The 23,986-nt window shown below is 45.3% G+C and overlaps 1 protein-coding gene and 1 non-coding gene across 4 annotated transcripts in view; both read left to right on the forward strand.

Moving 5' to 3' along the window:
* LOC144493012 (CD99 antigen-like protein 2) overlaps nucleotides 1-23,986 on the forward strand; it is a 154,963-nt gene that overhangs the window by 38,867 nt on the left and 92,110 nt on the right. The window lies entirely within an intron of this gene.
* On the forward strand, nucleotides 1,034-1,106 carry trnak-cuu (transfer RNA lysine (anticodon CUU)). The gene has a single exon. It is a non-coding gene; the product is annotated as a tRNA-Lys (tRNA).

Genomic DNA, 23,986 nt, shown 5'->3' on the forward strand with positions numbered 1-23,986 from the left:
AACAAAGGGACATTTGCAGGCATCATTAAAACGCTTCATTCAGCTCACGTGCCCAGAAACCTTTCTCCCTCGCAGAGTCAGTTTGCAGCAGTTGTGGCTGCTGCTGCAGTAATGATGATGGTATTGATTTATATGGGAAGGCATGCATGCATTTTTAATGCTATGTGTGTGAAACCAGCCTGGTTACCAGGATTTCAGCAAAGAAATAGGAGCGTCGCAGTAGGAGGTGTGTGGCATGGATCATTTAGAGAAAGAACGTTGACGGCTGTGCAAATTTTTACTTTGCCTCGGAACGTATTTACCAGGGTGTTGGCCAGCTTTCTGTTGGCTGCAGATACAGGGAGGTGCAATGGAGAGAAAAGCAGTTTCTGATAGTGATATATCGCAGCATGCTCTACACCTTTTAACTTTGAGGATATATTTTGCACGGGGTCTCTCTGGACTTCAGACCAGCTGTGCTTAAAGGGATCGGCACCTGGTCTGCCCTCCAACCTCTAGTTCAGAGGCACAAGAGCATAAACGTATTTCCCCCTCCGTTTATGTGGGGGAGGCCTCCCTACAACACAACCTTTGGCACATCAGGGGAAATGTATTGTTGCTTATTTATGCTCCAATTCAGTGTTTCCCATTTAATGAGATACCATCTTAGACTGTTTGGGTCATATTTCTTTTCCCAGCTTGTAATTCCTGTACACTTCGGATTCCCAGATGTGGTGGGCTTAGCACCTGAATCGAAAAAGACAGATCCACTTTGGATTTCTGTGGGATAGTACTTTAAATTGTCCTTCTCATTTTGAGCATTCAAATAGGCTTCACTACACGTCCCATCGTAGATGCAGGACACCGTTTTGCTATTCTGTGGTCATCCTTTATGTCACTCTTAGAGTCATAAGTCAGACAGCACAGAAACAGGCCCTTCGGCCCAGCATGTCTATGCCAACCATCAAATACTTATTCAAGGGATCGCATTCTAAATCGGCCGAGGCGACTGCACCCTTTCTGTCATTTTTCCTCCGTTCTAGTTGACTTAGTAGCCTGACTAGCTCAGTCAGTAGAGCATGAGACTCTTAATGTCAGGGTCGTGGGTTCGAGCCCCACGTTGGACGCCATTGTTTCTTCAAGGTGGGAGAGGGAAAGTTTAAGGGAGGTGTGTGGGGGAAGTTTTTCACGCAGAGAATAGTGGGTGCCTGGAGCGCACTGCCAGAGGAGGTGGTGGAAGCAGGCACATTAGCAACATTTAAGCGGCATCTGGATGGATACATGAATAGCAAGGGAATAGAGGGATACAGACTGAGTAAGGGCAGGATGGGTTTTTTTTAGTTTAGTTAGGGCATCATGATCGGCACAGGCTTGGAGGGCCGAGGGCCTGTTCCTGTGTTGTACTTTTGTTTGTTCTTTGTTCTAACCTTGCATATTTCATCTCAGCTGTAGTATAAGGGTACATGGCATAGCAAGGATTAATGTGGACTGTGTATAGTACCGCCCACAAAGCGATGTAAACAAACACATGACCTGAGATGAGCAAGAGTTATAGACTGGATAGAGATTTGTGTAGAAGCCAGTATGGAGTTAGCTTCTAGCTTGGACAATACCCTGTATATATGCACATAGTAAGAAGTCTCACAACACCAGGTTAAAGTCCAACAGGTTTATTTGGTAGCAAATACCATAAGCTTTCGGAGCAATGCTCCTTCGTCAGATGGAGTCTGTATATATGCACATAGTCATGTGTTATCAGTAAATACTTAATGTTTAACCAAACAAGACCAAGAACCTCTTTTTGAGACCCACTGAATATGCAACACCTGCCTTGACTTCTTGCAGCCATGGCTTCCTCTAAGTTGAAATTGTGCCTACATTTGTCTAAGGAATGTTTATTTGGGCCATAAACCCTAACCTATCCTCCTTAAGTTTTACTCTTTTTATAATTTCTCTCCTGGTTTAATTTCTTTACATGCTTTAGTCTTCCGTTGACTTCACGTGCCGTTTATTTATTTTTTCAGGGGACATGGGCATCGCTGGCAGGGCCAGCACTTATTGCCCTTAAGAAGGTGGTGGTGAGCTGTCTTGTTGAATTGTTGCAGTCTGTCTGTTGTAGGTACATCCACAGTGCTGTTAGGGAGGGAGTTCCAGGATTTTGTCTCAGCAACAGTCTCTCTTCCCTTTTCATTTGTTTGGAACTCTCATGTATACGACTTCTCTTACCTCCCCCCTTCGAGCACTCCATCCTCTCCGCGTATGACAGGTCTAATTATCTTTTCTGTTCGGACGCTTGTCTCAGTCCTGTTCAGGTGAAGCCTGCCCTCAGTTATACAGCTCCTGATAAACTGCAGAAAAAGGGATAATCAGCTTTGGATATCTAAGGAAATAAAAGAGGATATCAAATTGAAAGAAAATGCATACAAAGTGGCAAAGATTAGTAGGAAACTAGAGGATTGGGAAATTTATAAAGGTCAACAGAAAGCCATGAAAAAGCTATGAAGAAAAGTAAGATGGATTATGAGAGTAAATTCGCTCAGAATATAAAAGCAGAAAGCAAAAATTTCGACAAATATATAAAATGAAAAAGAGTGGCTAAGGTAAACATTGGTACTTTAGAGGATGAGAAGGGGGATTTAATAACTGGAAATGAGAAAATGGCTGAGGCATTGAACGGGTATTTTGTATCGGTTTTCACAGTGGAAGACACAAATAACATGCCAAAAATTGATGACAAGAAGGTTGTGACAGGTGAGGACCTAAAAATGATTATTATCACGAAAGGGGTAGTGTTGGGCAAGCTAATGGGACTAAAGGTAGACAAGTCTCCTGGCCCTGATGGATTGCATCCTAGGGTACTAAGATGGCGGGGGAAATAGCAAATGCACTATTGATAATTTACCAGACTCTGGAGTGGTTCCGGCAGATTGGAAAACAGCAAATGTGACACCACTGTTTAAAAAAAGATGGACAAAAGGCGGGTAACTATAGGCCAGTTAGCTTAACTTCTGTGGTGTGGAAAATGCTTGAATTTATCCTCAAGGAAGAAATGACGAGATATCCGGATAGAAATTGTCCCATTAGAAAGATGCAGCATGGGTTCATGAAGGGAAGGTCATGTTTGACTGATTTACTGGAATTCTTTGAGGACATTACAAGCGCGGTGGACAATGGGGAACCTATAGCTGTTGTGTATCTGGATTTCCAGAAGGCACTTGACAAGGTGTTGCACCTGAGACTGCTGCATAAGATAAAGGTGCACAGTGTTAGGGATAATGGATTAGCATGCATAGAGGATTGGTTAACTCACAGAAAGCAAAGAGTGGGGGTAAATGGGTGTTTTTCTGGTTGGCAATCGGTGACTAGCGGTGTGCCTGAGGGATCAGTGTTGGGATCGCAGTTGTTTACGATTTACATCGATGATCTGGAATTGGGGACCAAGTGTAGTGTGTCAAAATTCGCAGATGACACTAAGATGAGTGGCAGAGCAAAGTGTGCAGAGGACGCTGAAAGTCTGCAAAGGGATATAGATAATCTAAGTGAGTGGGCGAGGGTTTGACAGATGGAGTACAATGTTGGTAAATGTGAGGTCGTCCATTTTCATAGGAATAACAGCAAAATGGACCATTATTTAAATGATAGAAAATTGCAGCATGCTGCTGTGCAGAGGGACCTGGGTGTCCTTGTGCATGAATCGCAAAAAGTTGGTTTGCAGGTGCAGCAGGTAATTAAGAAGGCAAATGGAATTTTGTCCTTCATTGCTAGATGGATGGAGGTTATGGTGCAGCTGTATAAGGTGCTGGTGAGGCCACTCTGTACACAAAACTGTGTACAGTTTTGGTCTCCTTACTTGAGAAAGGATATACTGGCACTGGAGGGGGTGCAGAGGAGATTCACTAGTTTGATCCCGGAGTTGAGAGGGTTGGCTTATGAGGAGACTGAGTAGACTGGGATGATACTCATTGGAATTCAGAAGAATAAGGGAGATCTTATAGAAACATATAAGATTATGAAGGGAATAGATAAGATAGAAGCAGGAAAATTGTTTCCACTGGCAGGTGAAACTAGAACTAGGAGGCATAGCCTCAAATTAAGGGGGAGTAGATTTAGGACTGAGTTGAAGAGAAACTTCTTCACCCAAAGAGTCCCCTGGAATTCCCTGCCCAGTGAAGCAGTTGAGGCTACCTCATTGAATGTTTTTAAGGCAAAGATAGATAGATTTTTGAACAGTAAAGGAATTGAGTGGTATGGTGAGCGGGCAGTTAAGTGGAGCCAAGTCCATGAAAAGATCAGCCATGATCTTATTGAAATGGCGGAGCAGGCTCGAGGGGCCAGATGGCCTACTCCTGCTCCTAGTTCTTATGTTCTTCCTGTCCCAACACTGGTGCTAATATCCCATGAAATAAAACTCCTCTTTCCCATGCCACCCCTTCAGCCACGTGATCACCCCCCTTATCGGGCTTATTGAATCTGGCTCTGAATGTGAATTTGGAATGTGGCTCTGTAATAATTCAGAAATGATCAGAGATTCCATCCCATCTTTTAATTCAGCTCCAAGAATTAAAAGAATGTTGCCAGGGTTTGTAAACTGCAGCTATGAGGAGAGGTTGAATAGGCTGGGGTTATTTTCCTTCGAACAGAGGAGGCTAATTGAGGTGTACAATATAGTGAGGTCCTGAGATCGGGTAGATAGGAAAGATTTGTTTCCCCCTCGTTGAGGGGTCAGTTTACCAGGGGACATAGATTTAAGGTGATTGGTCGAAGGATTAGAGAGGACATGAGGAAAATCTTTTTCACCCAGAGTCATAGAGGTTTTCAGCATGGAAACAGGCCCTTCGGTCCAACTTGTCCATGCCGCCCTTTTTTTTAAACCCCTAAGCTAGTCCCAATTGCCCACGTTTGGCCCATATCCCTCCATACCCATCTTACCCATGTAACTGTCTAAATGCTTTTTAAAAGACAAAATTGTTCCCGCCTCTATACTACCTCTGGCAACTTGTTCCAGACACTCGCCACCCTCCGTGTGAAACAATTGCCCCTCTGGAGAGGGTGATGGGTGTCTGGAGTTCATTGCCTAAGTTAATGGTTGAGGCTGCAGTACTCATTTCAAAGGTACCTGGATCTGCATCTGAAGGCGACAGATCAGGTGCTGGAAAGTGGAATTAAAATGAATGGCTAGTTTCTTTTCTCTTGCTTGGCCAGGGCAGACATGATGGGCTGAATAATGGCCTCTTTCTGCACCATAGTTTTTCTATGGTTGCTATACTCCCCACACTCCCCTTCCCCCCCCCCAAACAATAAAAATTCATTTCTTTGAATCCATGCTAACTTTCTCTTTTGCGTAGCATTGAAAAGCGAACATTACTATTGGTAGAAAGCACAGCGAATCTGTCACGGTAAAGCTCTGTAAGCAAACCCTTTGTACTTAATAGATTTCTACTGTCACAGAATAATCCTTATTTGAAGAGCTCCTCTACTGAACCCAGGGGACAGATGTTCCATCCATGCAGGTTCCAACAATCAGGCACTCCAGATAGCATTAACCTACATTTCAGACTCAAATGAGGAGTGAGTTGAGCAGCTCAGATTGGATCGAGTCTGAATGAAGTTTGCGAAGAACTTGGCCAAGCCACGAACCTTAGCCTGCTCACTCACACTTAACTCAGAGAAACATCTGCTCGAGGCATCGGAGAACTCACTGTATGGCCTGACTAAAGAAGTCCATGTTGTATTGTTAGGAGCCGGAAGGATATTAGCAAACATATAATTAAATTGTACAAATGGTTGAATCCATGTACCAAATAATTCGTGTGGAACCCACTAGCACCAGGAATGGAGGCAGATAACATCGATGCTTTTAAGGGTAAGTTAGATAAACACATCAGGAAGAAATTAATAGAAGAATATGCTGATAGGATTAAATGAAGAGGGTCAGTTGGAGCATTAACCCTAGCATGGACCACTTGGGCTGAATGGTCTGTTTCTATGCTGCAAATTCAATTCAGTATAATATGAATGCCTGTTTGTTGGAACCTGCATGGATGAAACATCTGACCCTGGGTTCAGTGAAGGAGCTCTTCAAATAAGGATTATTCTGTGTCTAGAAATGTATTAAGTACAAAGGGTTTGGATATGGAGCCTTGCCATGACCATAAGACATAGGAGCAGAATTAGACCACTCGGCCCATTGAGTCTGCTCCACCATTCAGTCATGCTTGATATTTTTCTCATCCCCATTCTCCTGCCTTTTCCCCATAACCCCTGATTCCCTTATTAATCAAGAACCTATCTATCTCTGTCTTAAAGGCCTCCACAGCCTTCTGCGGCAAAGAGTTCCACAGATTCACCACTCTCTGGCTGAAGAAATTCCTCCTCATCTCTGTTTTGAAGGATAGTCCCTTTAGCCTGAGATTGTGCCCTCTGGTTCTAGTTTTTCCTACTAGTGGAAACATCCTCTCCACGTCCACTCTATTCAGGCCTCGCAGTATCCTGTAAGTTTCAATAAGATCCCCCCCTCATCCTTCTAAACTCCAACGAGTACAGGCCCAGAGTCCTCAACCGTCCCTCATACGACAAGTTCTTCATTCCAGGGATCATTCTTGTGAACCTCCAATGCCAGCACATCCTTCCTTAGATATGGGGCCCAATACTCCAAATGGGGTCTGACCAGAGCCTTATACAGCCAATCACTTGCTGTCAACAGTACTGTAATGTAATTCTAGTACCTCAGGTCAGTGTCTTTCAGACGTTTCTGCCCTGGGACCTCCTGACCCAAGGATCAAGCCAGCTACAAAAAGGAAAGCAGAACTCACCACTGCAGGAATTAAAAAATCTCCAGTCCAATGGTGGCTCAGTGGTTAGCACTGCTGCCTCACAGCACCAGAGACCCGGGTTCAATTCCCAGCTTGGATCACTGTCTGTGTGGAGTTTGCATGTTCTCCCCATGTCTGCATAGGTTTCCTCCGGGTGCTCCGGTTTCCTCCCACAGCCCGAAAGGCGTGCTGGTTAGGTGCATTGACCATGCTAAATTCTCCCTCAGTGTACCCAAACAGGCGCTGGAGTGTGGCGACTAGGGGATTTTCACATTAACTTCATTGCAGTGTTAATGTAAGTCTACTGTTGACAGTAATAAATAAACTTTAATTTTAGCTCCTTTGTGGAGCCCATTGTGGTTTAGAGATCTGAGTTCCAGTTTTAAAGGCCAGTATGTTGTCAGTAAGCCCCAACATGGGCAGCAAATCCGGTGAGTCCGGGTGGTCTACTGGCAAACTTAGTGATTACAATTTGCATAAATCCTTCTCGAGTCCTGTCCAATCCCGAACAGATCCATAACCCGGGCAGGAGTTCTTCTTGAAACCACACAATGTTTTGGCGTCAACTACATTCTGTGGCAGTGAATTCCACTCAGTCACCACTCTCTGGGTGAAGAAATTTCTCCCCACTTCAGTCCTAAAAGGTTTATCCCTTATCCTCAAACTATGACATAGCTCACCCACCCGCGCAAACTGGTCCTGGCAGTGAGCAGGGAGGTGAGGGGCAAAAATGTCCGTGGGGGTGGGGAAGTCCAGAACTAGGGGTCATAGTTTGAGGATAAAGGATAAACCTTTTAGGACTGAAGTGGGGAGAAATTTCTTCACCCAGAGGGTGGTGACTGAGTGGAATTCACTGCCACAGAATGGAGTTGAGGCCAAAACATTGTGTGATTTCAAGAAGAATTTGGATATTGCTGTTGGGGGCTAAAGGGATCAAGAGATATGTTGGGGGGGAGTCAGGATCAGGATAGTGAATTCGATGATCAGCCATGATCAAAATGAATGGCGGAGCAGGCTTGAAGGGCCAAATGGCCTACTCCTGCTTCGAGTTTTTATCATGCTGGGGAGGGGGGGGTGGGGTGGGGAGGAGGTTTATTGCCATGATCCACAACCAGGGATGGGGATAAAGCTGAGGGGGAAGGGAGCGGGGGTTAGTTGGCAGGGGCAGGAGGCGAGGCAAGTTCACAGCCTAAAGTTGTTGAACTCCGTGTTGAATCCAGAAGGCGCTCTCATTATACTGGCAGAGTCATTCCCGATCCACCTGGCCCATAAGCAGTTCTAAAGTCTAACATTTTAAGCCTAAGTTTACCCTGGCCTCCACTGGCCCATGATCCACCTCCTGGCAGGCATGGCCTAACGGGGAAACCACCATTGTTCCTCCACTTGTACTTCTCCATGATATTACTGTGGGCCCTGATGATATCAGAGTGAAAGATGAACCCTCGTTCCTTTTTTTTCTTTGGTGGCGGGGGGGGGGGGGGGGGGGGGGGGCGGGGTAGGGGTGTGTTCTGAACACCTACTCAAAAATCAGGACAGGAAGGCAGTGGAATTGGATTACATTTCTGTCCTGATGGTAATTGCCCCCAGGGTCCTGTCTCCGCTGGGCAGAGAGAATTAATTAGACCCTCAGCTTCGAAACAGCATCCAGGAAATACCAAGGCTTAAAACAATTTGAAACACAAAGAACTAGCTGATATTTCTTGAAGTCTACAAATAAATATCAAGCTTTTGATCATCGTAATTTATTGTCAAACAATTATAATGAACCTTGAGATTTACTGTTAGAACTTTATGAGGAGGTGTTCAGATACATCTTCTTCAACCTGATAATTATATTTAAATTTAATTGAACCAAGACGCACTAGTTTTCTGTTCCAGATTAATGGAAATGTCCTTTTCCCCATGTGACTGATCTTACATTAGTTAGCAATCTGCTAAATTAGCAGGCTGGCATTGCTAAGCAACCACTTACCAGTCAGATAATGCAGTCCAAGTTTGTTATTTGTTATATAGCTAGCAGCTTGGGGAGCAAAGGAATTGGTTTTCAATAAAATCAATTGAGTATACAATACTCTTCACCAGTGATGGACAACCGAGTGAGTGAATGGGCCGCATACAGGTTTACAGCATGGAAACAGGCCCTTCGGCCCAACTTGTCCATGCGCCCATTTTTTTAAAACCCAAAGCTAGTCCCAATTGTCTGCATTTGGCCCATATTCCTCTATACCCATCGTACCCATGTAACTGTCTAAACACTTTTTAAAAGAATTGTACCCGCCTCTACTACTACTTCTGGCAGCTTGTTCCAGACACTGACTACCGTCTGTGTGAAACAATTGCCCCCCCTCTGGACCCTTTTGTGTATCTCCCCTCTCACCTTAAACCTATGCCCTCTAGTTTTAGACTGCCCTACCTTTGGGAAAAGATATTGACTATCCAGCTGATCTATGCCCCTAAGCCTCCTATGCCTCAGAGAAAAAAAGTCCCAGTCTATCCAACCTCTCCTCATAACTCAAACTATCAAGTCCCGGTAGCATCCTAGTAAATCTTTTCTGCACTCTTTCTAGTTTAATAATATCCTTTCTATAATAGGGTGACCGGAACTATACACAGTATTCCAAGTGTGGCCTTACCAATGTCTTGTACAAGACATGAGTGGCCCTCCTTCACCACAGTGGGCTGCAGGATTGAAAACAGACTTGTTCACTAGCAGTGACCTTTGAATAAGATTGAATATATTTAATACACACCAAATATTTCGTAACGAGTTATAAAAAATGCTTAATCATTCATATTTTAATGGAACTGTCATCAACTTCAAGTGGTAAAAACAGAATAAATATTTATGTTTGGACACAGAGGCAGTGCACGGCCCTCACAGTCAATGTTCTGCACAGTCAGCACGCACCTTCACTTCATGTGCCATTGCTTTACGCACTTCAGTCATACTGGTAGGACAAAAACTGTGCGGACAAAGCAGCTGAATGTGGCAACTCTGTGCGTGGGCAACAGTCAACAAAATGTCTCGTGGGCCACACTCAGAACCCTGATGGGCCACAGGTTGCCCACCACTGCTCTACATGAACAGATTGAGATTTGAGTCTGGTTTGCATGGTTTAAATTTCAAATAGTGCTTGGCAGTTAACTGTCAGTCACCTGGTGCATTTTCAATGGCACAGCCTCCACCAATTAGAATCTACTTGTGAGCCAATCAGCATTTTCTTCTCATATGATATAACTTGCTATTTTTGCCTTATGTCGATATTTTTGTAAAGTGTGCCGATGAATGCAAGATGACGTGTCTCTCTCTTTTCAGCAACTATCTCCCTTTGCTCACCATGAAGCCAGGGCCTTGTTTTACCTCTTGTTTGAAAACCAGCACTTCCAACAGTGTAGTTTACTGACAGCACTGCACTGAAGTATCTTCGAGAATCATAGAATCCCTACAGTGCAGAAAGAGGCCATTGCCCCATCGAGCTTGCGCCAACAACAATCCCACCCAGCCCCTACCCCGTAACCCCATGTATTTGCCCTGCTAATCTCCCTGACACTAAGGGACAATTTAGCATGGCCAATCCACCTAACCCCCCCCCCCCCACATCTTTGGATTGTGGGAGGAAACTGGAGCACCCGCAGGAAACCCACGTAGACATGGGGAGAACATGCAAACTCCACACAGACAGTTATCCGACTGTGTGTTTGCACCTTGAATTAGGGTGCTGAGCAAGCATATGGAACCAAGCTTTCGGACTCTTGTGGCAACCATTCTGAACAGTGAACAGTGGATAAGCAAAATTATTGCAAAGTGTTTTGATCAGTAGCTTGTTGTATTTACAAGAGGGATGCGAAGCTTCCTGGATAGCCCAGAAATCTCCCAGCATCGGAGATCTTTGCACTGCAACATTTATTTGCATGACGGTGCCCACCTTAGCCGCCCCCCCATCTCTGCAAGTCTCCCATCCCATGGTATCAGCAGCTGCCAGAATGCCAAGACCATCTCCTGTGCTGGGAACATGCTGGACTCAAGGCTAGAAATCATTTAGAAGAGAAGAGGTAATTATATTTTTTAAAAACAGCAATATAAAAGGATGAGAATGAAGTTACAGGATGGAGTGCCTTCCCCTGTATTGCATTTTGTAATTATATGGAAACTCTTCACTAATTCTGTGCCCAAGGAATGGTTTAGAAATGCTCGCTTTGAGCTGAGTTTCGGACAGTGTGGCCTGTAAGGAGTGTGTCAAACACCAAGCTCGCTACCCCTGGTGCTATCTTTCAGTTCCTGCAGCTCAGTGTAAGGTGAGTCAGTTCTGAAATATGAATCAGCTCAGGCTGAAGCTCTCAGTTTAAAGTTGACACAAACGCACCCACACACACACGTGCGCACACACTCACACACACGCACTCACACATACACACACACACATGCACACACAGACACACGCACGCACATGCACACGCACTCACACACACATACACATGCACACACTCACACAGACACACACACGCACTCACACACACACGCACAGACACACACGCACTCACACAGACACACACTCACACAGACACACGCACGCACATGCACACGCACTCACACACACATACACATGCACACACTCACACAGACACACACACGCACTCACACGCACACACACACACGCACTCACACAGACACACGCACTCACACAGACACACACTCACACAGACACACACGCGCACAGCAATGTTTGGGTGGGGATTCCACCTTCAATTGCAAGGTGAATCGAGGCTTACGACTACTTTCAAGTAGGGGCATAGTGGTAGCACTGCTGCCTCACAGCGCCAGGGACCCAGATTCGATTCCCGGCTTGGGTCACTGTCTGTGTGGAGTCTGTATGTTCTCCCCATGTCTGCGTGAGTTTCCTCCGGTTGCTTGGTTTCAAAGAACAAAGAAAATTACAGCGCAGGGACAGGCCCTGTGGCCCTCCAAGCCTGCACTGACCATGCTGCCCAACTGAACTAACTCCCTAGCCTTCCGGGGACCATATCCCTCTATTCCCATCCTATTTATCTACTTGTCAAGACGCCCCTTAAAAGTCACTATCGTATCTGCTTCCACTACCTCCCCCGGCAGCGAGTTCCAGGCACCCACCACCCTCTGTGTAAAAAAAACCTGCCTCGTACATCCCCTTTAAACCTTGCCCCTCACACCTTAAACATATGCCCCCTAGTAATTGACTCTTCCACCCTGGGAAAAAGCTTCTGACTATCCACTCTGTCCATACCCTTCATAATCTTCTATCAGGTCTCCCCTCAACCTCCATCGTTCTGGTGAGAACAAACCAAGTTTCTCCAACCTCTCCTCATAGCTAATGCCCTCCATACCAGGCAACATCCTGGTAAATCTTTTCTGTGCCCTCTCCAAAGCCTCCACATCCTTCTGGTAGTGTGGCATCCAGAATTTAACACTATATTCCAAGTGGGGCCTAACTAAGGTTCTATAAAGCTGTTTCCTCCCACATTCCAAAGATGTGCAGGTGAGGTGGATTGGCCATGATAAATTACCCATTAGTGTCAGGGGGACTAGCAGGGTAAATATGTGGGATGGGCGTGGGAGGGATTGTTGTCGGTGCAGGTTCAATGGGCTGATGCGTTCCTTCTGTACTGTGGGGATTCTATGATATCGAGGTGAATATCTATTGCTGCCAGTGTGCGACTGTATTATTGTCCATTGTGACTGTTATCAGTATGCTGTTAGTTATTGATACAATGTCAGTGAGACAGTATTGGTTATGATGAACTTAAGGTCACTCCCACCTCTGGTTTCTGTTCAGTGAATCCTTGCTGCACATTCCATTTCTTCCCCCCCCCCCCCCCCACCCACGACGCTTCCTTCTTTTATCATCCCTACTTGTCCCCCTTGCCCCCCCCCCCCCCGCCAGCTAACTCCCTTCTGAGCCACCCCACACCCCCATCCCTTTTCCCACCTTCACTTGCTAGAATATGGACACCCGATACTCAGAACCTCTTGAACAGCAGCCGCCAGCGAAACCACCAGCAAATACACTCAGCTGCAGCGGAACCCGACTGTTTGCAATGCAAGGACACCGTGTGAACTGGGAAGAACCATCCACTTTGCCTGCCAGTGTCCACTCAGTCTCGAAATACAGAACCCCACATTACGTTACAGCTCTTGGGGACAGTCACGAGCACCATCCTTTCTGATGACCTCAATGAGCTGTCACTGGAACGGCCTCTTAAATATTCAACATTCGCAGGTGTCAGGGGGCACAAGTTCAAGATGAGGTTCAGTGGAGATGTGCGGGGAAGTTGTTTTACACAGAGGCTACTGGGGGCCTGGAATGCACTGCCAAGTGAGGTAATTGAGGCAGTTATGTTAGCCACATTTAAGACTTATCTTGATAGGCATGTGAGCAAACGGGGAATAGAGGGGTATAAGCGATTGGTTTAGATAGGATAATGTGATCAGCGCAGGTTTGGAGGGCCGAAGGGCCTGTCCCTGTGCTGCACTGTTCTTTGTAGGTGTCACGTGCTCAAATCTTTACAAATGTCTTCAACCCTAAGGAACAACCTAATATCTTATTTATTTAAGAAGTGTTGCATTTAAATATCTGGTTATTTGTCATAAAATGCAGGGTCCTGTGATGAATTATGGCACTGGTAATGTTTTCAACTTACCAGCAATAGTGCCACATTCAGGCAAAAGCGTATATAACTGTGGGGAATGTTTCGGTCAGAAAACGCTCCACAGCATGAGAACAAGTCGTAATGGGGCTGCAAAAGATCTATCCCTAATTGGTGTTCCATTAACACAGAAAGACATTCCCTTGAGGATAGCAGAATGACTTTTGCTTTGTCGAGTGCAAATGTGGGTTGGGACCTGGCGGTGGCCCTATTCCTTTCAGGAAATGACACCAGAGCCAGCTGACAGCTGGTTGAAGATAATGTAATGGCTGAAAACCCTTTTTTAAAAATTGGTTTCAGTCAGACACTAATAATATTCTTTGTAGGCAGTGCGCAAAACTGCATAATTAATAACTCAAATTAATATAGCTAACGTAAGTTTTTATGAGGGCAGCGCCCACAGCTTGCAGCCTACTGTTTCCATGTCTCCTCTTGCCTTTGCGTTCTTCAAAGATAAGGGAAAAGGCAAGGAGAAGACAAGTCTAAGAGACCATTCCAGTGAAGACTCGCTGAACGCAGTCAGAAAGAATGTTGCTCATGATTATCCTGAGAAGTGCAATGTAATGCACGGTGGCGCAGTGGTTAGCACTGCTACTTTCAGCATCAGGGACCCGGGTTCAGTTCCCAGCTTGGGTCACTGTCTGTGCAGAGTCTGCACATTCACCCCGTGACTGTGTGGGTTTCCTCCGGGGGTGCTCCGGTTTCCTCCCACAGTCCCAAAGATGTGCTGGTTAGGTGCATTGGCCACGCTAAATTCTCCCTCAGGTGCCGGAGTATGGGGACTAGGGGATTTTCATAGTAACTTCATTGCAGTGTTAATGTAAGCCTATTTAACAAAGAACAGTACAGCACAGGAAACAGGCCCTTCGGCCCTCCAAGCCTGTGCCGCTCCTTGGTCCAACTAGACCAATCGTTTGTATCCCTCCATTCCCAGGCTGCTCATGTGACTATCCAGGTAAGTCTTAAACGATGCCAGCGTGTCTGCCTCCACCACCCTACTTGGCAGCGCATTCCAGGCCCCCACCACCCTCTGTGTAAAAAAAATCCCTCTAATATCTGAGTTATACTTCGCCGCTCTGACCTTGAGCCCGTGACCCCTCGTGATCGTCACTTCTGATCTGGGAAAAAGCTTCCCACCGTTCACCCTATCTATCCCCTTCATAATCTTGTACACCTCTATTAGATCTCCCCTCATTCTCCGTCTTTCCAGGGAGAACGACCCCAGTTTACCCAATCTCTCCTCATAGCTAAGACCCTCCATACCAGGCAACATCCTGGTAAACCTTCTCTGCACTCTCTCTAACGCCTCCACGTCCTTCTGGTAGTGCGGTGACCAGAACTGGATGCAGTGCTCCAAATGTGGCCTAACCAGCGTTCTATACAGCTGCATCCAGCTTTTATACTCCATACCCCATCCTATAAAGGCAAGCATACCATATGCCTTCTTCACCACCTTCTCCACCTGTGCTGCCACCTTCAAGGATTTGTGGACTTGCACATCTAGGTCCCTCTGTGTTTCTACACTCTTGATGGCTCTGCCATTTATTGTATAACTCCTCCCTACATTATTTCTTCCAAAATGCATCACTTCGCATTTATCCGGATTAAATTCCATCTGCCACCTCTCCGCCCAATTTTCCAGCCTATCTATATCCTGCTGTATTGCCCGACAATGCTCATCGCTATCCGCAAGTGACACTAATAAATAAACTTAAAGTTTAATAAACTTAAAACATAATATGGGTTCAGTATTTCAAGTCTTAGCGCAGCACTGATGGGCAGAGAGGATGATTCTTCCAAGTTCATGCTGTGTTCTCAGCAAATGAAGATGATCGCAGCAGAAAGTTATTGTGCGCGGGGCCTCAATTTTCAAATTCTCATCCTAGTTTTCAAGTCCCTCCTTGGCCTTAGTCCTGCCTGACTCTGTAATCTCCTCCAACTCTACAACTAACCCTCGGGGATCTCTGTTCTCGTGTAATTCCTGAGCATTCCTATTTTAATGACTACCCAGGCCTTAAGCTCTGGAATTTCCTTCCTAAACCAGTCTACACCTCTTTCCTTCTTTTGACAGTCATACCTCCTTGACCAGGCTTTTCCTTGAAACCTCCCCTTGTACTTTGGTGTTAAATTTTGTTTGACAGTGCCTTGGGATGATTCCCAACATTAAAAGGCACTATATAAGTACGAGCAGTAGTGACTCCATGTCTCCAACTGAGGCGTAAACAAGAGTCAACGATAGGCAAGATTGCAGCTTCCTACTACCAAGCATCCACAAGAAGGAGTGAAGAGTAATTTATCCTAGTGAGTCAGGCATGTCTCAATTGGCATGATAGCAGCCAGAGATGGCTGAAGTTCTGATTGGATGCATGATGGCACAGTGGTTAGCAGTGCTGCCTCACAGCGCCAGAGACCCGGGTTCAATTCCAGCCTCTGGTGACTGCGTGGAGTTTGTACGTTTTCCCCATGTCTGCATATGTTTCCTCCGGGTGCTCTAGTTTCCCCCCACACTCCAAAGATGTGCCGGTTAGGTTTATTCTCCATGCTAAATTGCCCCAGAGTGTCAGCACGATTAGCAGGGTAAATATGTGGGGTTACGGGGATAAGGTGGGTTTGTTGTTGGTGCAGGCTCGATGGGTCAAATGGCCTCCTTCTGCCATGTAGGAATTCTACGACATGAATAAATCTTAATACAGTTCATTTTAGAACGAAGAACAGTACAGCACAGGCCCTTCGGCCCTCCAAGCCTGCGCCAATCATGATGCCTGCCTAAACTAAAATCGTATGAACTTACGGAGTCGGTAGAGAGTGACTTTCAGGTATTTTCCAACTTCAGGTGTTGTGAATCCATGAATTTTAATGGGTATCTGACTTTAGTTGCAGCCCCATCACCCTGTATGTAGCAGAATTGTAAAAGAAGCTCCTCGGGAATGAGAGAAATTCCTCATCCCAGAATACAAAACGTCGATGGAAAAACTTGCTCTTGGAAGTCTCCATTTTTATGGCGAAAGAGAGACGATAGCGGAGGAATTGGGACAATTTGGATCGCTCGGAGTTAGCACAGGAACAGTGCGCTGAATGGCCTCCATCTGTGCTGTAAGATTCCACAACTCTAACAGCATGCTGATTAAGGAATGTGGAGGCAGGAAGTAACAGTGAAACAAAGTAGATTTTCAACCAAAAAAAAACATTCAAGCAATGAGGCCCCTTCTAATAAACAAGTTCCATTAGCTGTACTGATTTAATTATACTTTTACTAGTTGCGTACTCTTGAATACTGCGCACACACACACACACACACAAGTCACCATCATTGTGTGCCTGGTTGGAAACATTTTAGTGCAGATTATGTAAATACTCCTCACTGCTGAATTCAGCTTTTATAGTGCACTCTCCAGAGATTAATGGCACAGGAATGAATCAGTCCATGTTCCTTTTGTCTGCTTTCCTAGAAACACAAGTTATTTGGAATGGAATGCATGTACGGTGGTTTCTCTCCTGCCCACTCTTGTGGTGTGGTTTTGGCCTATTTTACATCCCCCAACAACGTGCGTTGTGTTTGGCAATTTTGAATGCCTGTTCTGAGCTGAGATTTCCACTGACAGCAAATGCCCAGAGAGAGTCTATCTTAATGAACAAAATTGGATCCCGTGCATTCCCTCCTCCCTTCCCATTAGCAGCAGACAGTGACAATCTTTTTCTTTTTATTCATCTGTGGGACATGGGCATCGCAGGCTGGCCAGCATTTATTGCCTATCCCTAGTTGCCTGAGGGCAGTTGATAGTTAGCCACATTGCTGTGGCTCTGGAGTCACATGTAGGCCAGACCAGGTATGGAAGGCAGATTTCCTTCCCTAAAAAGGACATTAGTGAACCGGATGGGTTTTTCCAACAATTGACAATGGTTTTGTGGTCATCGGTAGATTCTTAATTCCAGGTATTTTTATTGAATTCACCTTCCGCCATCTGCCGTGGCTGGATTCGAATCCAGGTCCTCAGAACATTTGCTGAGTTTCTGGATTAATAGTCTAGCGATAATACCACTAGGCCATCACCTCCCTATAATCTTAATGATGGTTTTGAGAATCGGCTTACAGCCACTGGAATCTCTATTAACACATCATGTTCAGAAAGACATTTTGTAGTGCTTTGTATTAAGAGGGGGAGGTGGATAACTGGGCATTGTGCAGCAGGAAGGAAACAGATTAGGATTGAGGGGGGCAATGGCACAGTCAAAGAAGAGTTGCAAGGACTCCTCTCAATCCAGGAATTGAGTTGGCAACAGCAGCTACATGCATTGATACGGGACTTTTAATGTAAAGAAAAATGACCCAAAGACCCTTCATTTTTGAAAAATTCATTCGTGGGACATGGGCGTCGCTGACTGGCCAGCATTTATTGCCCATCCCTAGTTGCCCTTGTTCAGAATGCAGTTGAGAGTCAATCACATTGCTGTGGGTCTGGAGTCACATGTAGGCCAGACCAGGTAAGGATGGCGGATTTTCTTACCTAAAGGACATTAGTGAATCAGTTTTTCTGACAATTGACAAAGGTTTCATGGCCATCATTAGACTTTTAATTCCAGATATTTTTTATTGAATTCAAATTCCACCATCTGCCATGGTGGGATTTGAACCCATAATCAGTGGAAAAAGGTTGGGTCCAACAGGTGGTCATTAAGAGGTTCAAATGAGGAAAATCGGGCTTTTGGAGGGGTTTTTGAATGAAATACCAGAACATCGGGCCGAGATGGTTAATGACATGGTTGCCAATGATGGGTGAGGTGAGATGGCGGGGGGTGGTGTGGCGATGCACAAGAGGCTGGAGGAAGACGGCACGGTGGCACAGTGGTTAGCACAGCTGCCTCACAGCGCCTGGGACCCGGGTTCAATTCCGGCCTTGGGCCTCATTGAGGGTTGGGATACTAAGAATATCCCAGTTTCAGAGGGACAATAGTGTGTGATCAGGCTGAGGCTGTCTGGAGTTTCCACGTTCTACGCGGGTGTCCTCCGGGTGCGCCGGTTTCCTCCCACAGTCCAAAGATGTGCGGGTTATGTTGATTGGCTATGCTAAATTTCCCCTTAGTGTCAGGGGGACTAGCCGGGTAAATAAGTGGGGTTACGGAGATAGGGCCTGGTTGGGATTGTTGTTGGCGCAGGCTCAATGGGCTGAATGGCCTCCTTCTGCGCTGTAGGGAATCTATAACCTCGGAGAAGGAAGAATGGGGACATGTAGTAAGGCTGAACATTATAAATATAGGAAGGAACATGGTGGTGGAGAATTGAAGACGGGGGGAGGATTTAGATTGTTGGTGAGTGAGGAGGGCGGACAGAGGCGATGAGCGGGATTTTCCGGTTGCGTTCGCCCCAAAGTCAGAAAATCGTGCTTGAGGTCAACAGACCTTTGCATTGTCCATGTTCCGCCTGCTATGATTCCCATGGCGGGCGGGATGGGAAAACTTCACCCAATGTGTGCGAGGGACTTGTTGCTGTATTGAATACAACGAACAGCAGGGTTTTTAAATGAGCTACGTTTGAAAGGTTGAGCGATCAGCAGGAAGAATATTGCAACAGTGAAGTCTGGAAATGACAATCGCGTTGTTTCAGTCGGCGATGGGCCGAGATAGGGGTTAAGGTGTCGTATTTATGATGTGGAGGTCAAGGGGTCAAACAGGACAACAAGATTACGTGTCTGGTTTTGCCTGAGAGTGGTACGAGAGAAGGGTGGAAAGATGCAAAGTGTGTGGTGGGGGCCAGAGATGATGGCTTTCCTGAAGATTGAATGGGGAAATCTGTAGCTTATTCACAGGTCATTTATCAGTAAAATGGCATTCAACAATTTGATTATTCCTCCAGTGAAATGCCTTGGAATGTCTTACTATGGTCAGGATTACATATAAATCCCGTGTTGCAGATAATGTCACCAAGGGATGAAGTGAATGGGAGGGAATCTAAGCATAGATTCTTGGGGGAGTCTGAATGAAAAAGAGAAATATAAGGAATTCCAAAAGAGATGGATGTAATGGCTAAATCATTGGCCACCCATTGAGGGTTGGGATACTAAGAATATCCCAGTTTCAGAGGGACAATAGTGTGTGCACAGGCTGAGGCTGGCAGAGACTACCATCAGGCAAGTTGGCAACAACAAACAGCACCAAGGTTTCCTTTCTCCATTGATGCTCCCAAGAGATCCTTCTGTCGTGCATGAAGTAATGAACAAACTGGACATCATAGAAAGGGGACATGAAGAAGCAGGCAACAACATATTCCCACCATTATTATCATTTGCTGTTCAGAATCAGGACACAGCAATTTGAAGAAAGGTGACATTTATTTCCCTGGAAGACACCAGGAAACCTGTTAGTTCCCTGGACAGATAATGTTTTAATTGAGGCCCTCTATCATTAAACTGTTGCCAGATGTACTGTTGCCGGATTTTCACCCAGTCCAGTTGACTAGGGAGTCCCATGAAAATGGCAGGTGGGTCCAGATTTGGAGATTCCCGTCCCCATACCTGGGGTTTTCGATTTTCAGGAGTGCGGGTTGGTTTGGGCCCACACCCGGCACTCCTGATCTGGCCGATCCCATTGTGGGGGTAGGTGTGTCCTTGTCCTCTGCAATTTTTATAGTCATTCCAGTTTTTCAAAGAGTCATTACTCAAGGCATGGTGACGTGAACCATAGCCTGCACGAGGGAACCTTTTAAAAAGTAAATCCAAAAGTTCTTCCTCGTGCCCCCCCATGGCACGTTATGCCCTGCAAAAACCCAATAAACCATCATGCTCCCCTATATCAAACTATGGCACTTTAATGCACTGTATAGAACCGGTGAACCCTGTAGTGACATTAGGCTGTGTTAAAGAAAAGCTTTAAAAACATTTATAATTTACTCGGACTTTTTAAAGTATCAATTGCTGGAATTGTAAGTACTTGAAAACATTTAATCTTGTGTAAATAAAGATTATGAAATTGACCAGAGAGTCAGGGTTGTAAATCAAGCACTGTCTTCTCTAAGGACTAGGTATTTTAGCACTCTAATGGATGTCTGGGCTCTCAGTTGGGTCATTTATGTATTCTTGTGAATTTTCTCAACTCCCACTACCCGTCTCAACGATGAAATTCTAGCCTATAGTGCTGAAGGCAGAAGAACATTCTGGTTTTCAATTAAATTGAATATCAATGCTGTTTTATTTCTTTTATTCCATTTGATTCCCTCTCCTTTAATGTATTGACCTTTACTGGAACAGATTGCACGTTTACCAGACAATCTAGCATGCCCTCCTCAGTGTGAGCCGAGCCATCAGTTTGGCAGATTAGACAGTCCCTGAAAACTCAGAGGAGCTGGATGCTGCCCTTGTCTGGCACCGCACATACACCTCCAGCACAGCAAAGGTAATAAACAGGAGCAGGGATCCATGAAGGTAGTCCGATCCTTGACTCACCGGCACTGAGGCCAATTGTCCTGCCTCTCCTGGAGTCCGCGTTGAGACCAGCTGACCCTTGCATAAATGGAGATTGGACCTTTTTGCGCAACACGGTCCTGCCAGCGAATTAAACCTTTCCCTTTCAATTACAAAAAAAAGCAAAGCTATTTACCAGCCTGCATGCCCATAACACTAAAACTAAATGGCTTTTGCGCTGAGACTCCTTTTTAATTAGATTTCCCCTAATGAATGACTGAATGCAAAGTGCTTTTGGTCCGTCTTCAGTGATGCTGCCTCAGGCAATTCCTTCATGAATACCACTCAATAACTTGACACACTATTGGATTCATACCAAACGCCAGAAACAGCCTCCTCTCGTTATTGTCAGGATTTTAAAAATTTCTCATTGCATTTGAATCTGCTCCGCAGTATAAACTTGGGTTGTGCAGGGGTTTAGTTTGGGTGGGACACAGAAATCTGTACTATTGAGCCACGAGGTAAAAATTAAATCCATTAATTTTCGTATCTTTCAACTACAATTTGCCGCATGATACAAAATATGTGCAAAGGATGGAATGAATGTCGCAACAATCTCCCAGAGATGAACTGGGATTAAGGGACAGGTCTAAAGATGTGCAATAGTGCAGTGCACTGTGACAGCAGCTCTGATGAATAATATTTTTAGCAGCATGGAGCATCTAAGGTGTAGCAAAGCTACAAATTGTTAAGCTAATGTTAGGGGCGGCACGGTGGTTAGCTACCTCACAGCGCCAGGGACCCGGGTTCGATTCCCAACTTGGGTCACTGTCTGTGTGGAGTCTGCATGTTCTCCCCATGTCTGTGTGGGTTTCCTCCAGTTTCCTCCCACAGTCCGAATGATGTGCTGATTAAGTGCAATGGCCATATTAAATTCTCCCTCAGTGTACCCGAACAGGCGCAGGAGTGTGCAACTAGGGGATTTTCACAGTAACTTCATTGCAGTGTAATGGAAGCCTAATATGACTAATAAACAAACCTTGCTTTTTTTGTTCATCCTGCAGAATTTTCTACTTATTTTTGATGTGACTAAAGATTTTGTCAGACAAACTGCATCCTCAATAGAACCAAAATACCGTGGATGCTGGAAATCTGAAATAAAAACCAAAAAGATAATAAAGTGCTCCACCTGTGACATGTGGGTAATCCGAGACAGTCCAACTGTCCCAGAGGACGACATTTGCAGGAAGTGCATACAAATGAGGTCCCTAACTTAGATCGACTGGAGCGTCAGGTGGATGCGCTTAGGGGTATGCATATGGTGGAGAGCGTCATAGACAGAAGTTTCAGGGAGGTGACTGCACCCAAGGTTGAGGAAGATAGATGGGTGACAGTCACAAACAGTAGGCAGTCAGTGCAGGAGCCCCTGAGGCTGTCCCCCTCCCTCTTTCAAACAGATACATCGTGTTAGATGCTGTTGAGGAGGACAGCGTATGAAAGGATGATGACAGCAGTGACCAGGACAGTGGCACCACTGCTGGCTCTGCTGTACAGCAGGGAGGGTCAATGTGCAGGCATCCAGTGATAGTTGCGGATTCAATAGTAAGGGGCATAGTCAGGCGCATCTGTGACTGCGATTGAGACTCCAGGATGGTCTGATATGTCAGCAGATTGTGAGAAGATGTAAAAACAGCAGAGTTATTGTGCTGGGCAATTTTAACTTTCCCAACATAGACTGGGATTCTTTTAGTGCCAGGGGCTTGGACAGAGCAGAGTTTGTTCAGTGTGTCCAAGACTACTTCTTGAGGCAATATGTAGATAGTCCAACTCAGGAAGGGGCTATCTTAGACCTCCTACTCTGTAATATGTACACTCCTCAAGACATCACTATTTATTTCCCCAAGTTCCCTAACATCCATGCCTTTCTCAACAGTAAATACTGATGAGAAATATTCATTTAGGATCTCACCCATCTCTTGTGGATCCACATGCAGATGACCTTGTTGAACCTTAAAAGGCCCTATTTTCTCCCTAGTTACTCTTTTGCCCTTTATGTATTTGTAGAAGCTCTTTGGATTCTCCTTTGCCTTATCTGCCAATGGCTTCTTATGCACTGTAGGGATTCTATGAATGTTGTTGGTGATGCACATGACTTGGCACTTTTGGTATTGAATGCCGTTTCCTATTGGGCCTATCATTTTTGCAGTTGCAGTAAGTTGACGTGATTGTGAGTGAATTTTCCCTGATATGTAAACCATGCAGTCATCTGCAAATAGCTGCACCCTGTTTAACTTATTGGGAAGGTTGCTTATGTATGTCAGGAAGAGTAAAGGTCCCAGAACAATTCCCTGGAGAGGATGGGTGGGATTTTCCAACCTCGCCTGCCGCCAGGATTGTCCAATCCTGCTGTAAGTCGATGGATTTTTGGCTGGGCAACCAAACCTCCTGTGGCTGATCCCGCTGTGACAGAACCGGAAAATCCCAGTCTACATTTCCAGGAGTGGATGATTTTCCATCGCAGACCACTCTTTGTCTTCGACTGGTAAGAAAGGTCGGATCCAATTTAATAATATCCCCTTGGATTCCCTGGCAGTGAAGTTTGGGCAAGAGCTTTTCATGAAGAATTTTGTCAGAGGCTTTTGAGAAATCTAGTATTGCCAAGCGAATAGTTTATCCTTTCAAGACTTAAAGCAAATCATTAACAGTCTGTCGAAAAAGCTGAATTCTCGAGTCATGGGGTTGAGTGAACTTCTGTACCAAAACTCTGGTGGGATATTTGACTCTGGTTTTCATAGTCACACAAGCCAGGTTTTGTCGTTAACAATGGATGTCTGGTTGGATGTTTGCCCATTATGTAACACATTCACATTAAACTAAACATGAGTATTTATTTGTACTCATTTACTTTTGGCATTGAATCAGTAGGTAGACGAGTCATTTTGGATGGATGCCACAATTGAGAGAGGCATTGGTGTACAGTCCCTGCAGTAACATACTCAGGTCAGCGCCAGTCATCTGCTCTTCTCCACAAGATTTCCAGCCACTTCAATAGCAGTCACTGCAATACAATGAGTGAACATAGTTGATGATGAGCACGTTGTGTTTGTATATCTTTATCAC

This window comes from Mustelus asterias, chromosome 4 (genome assembly GCF_964213995.1).
Source record: "Mustelus asterias chromosome 4, sMusAst1.hap1.1, whole genome shotgun sequence".
NCBI classification, from domain to species: domain Eukaryota; kingdom Metazoa; phylum Chordata; class Chondrichthyes; order Carcharhiniformes; family Triakidae; genus Mustelus; species Mustelus asterias.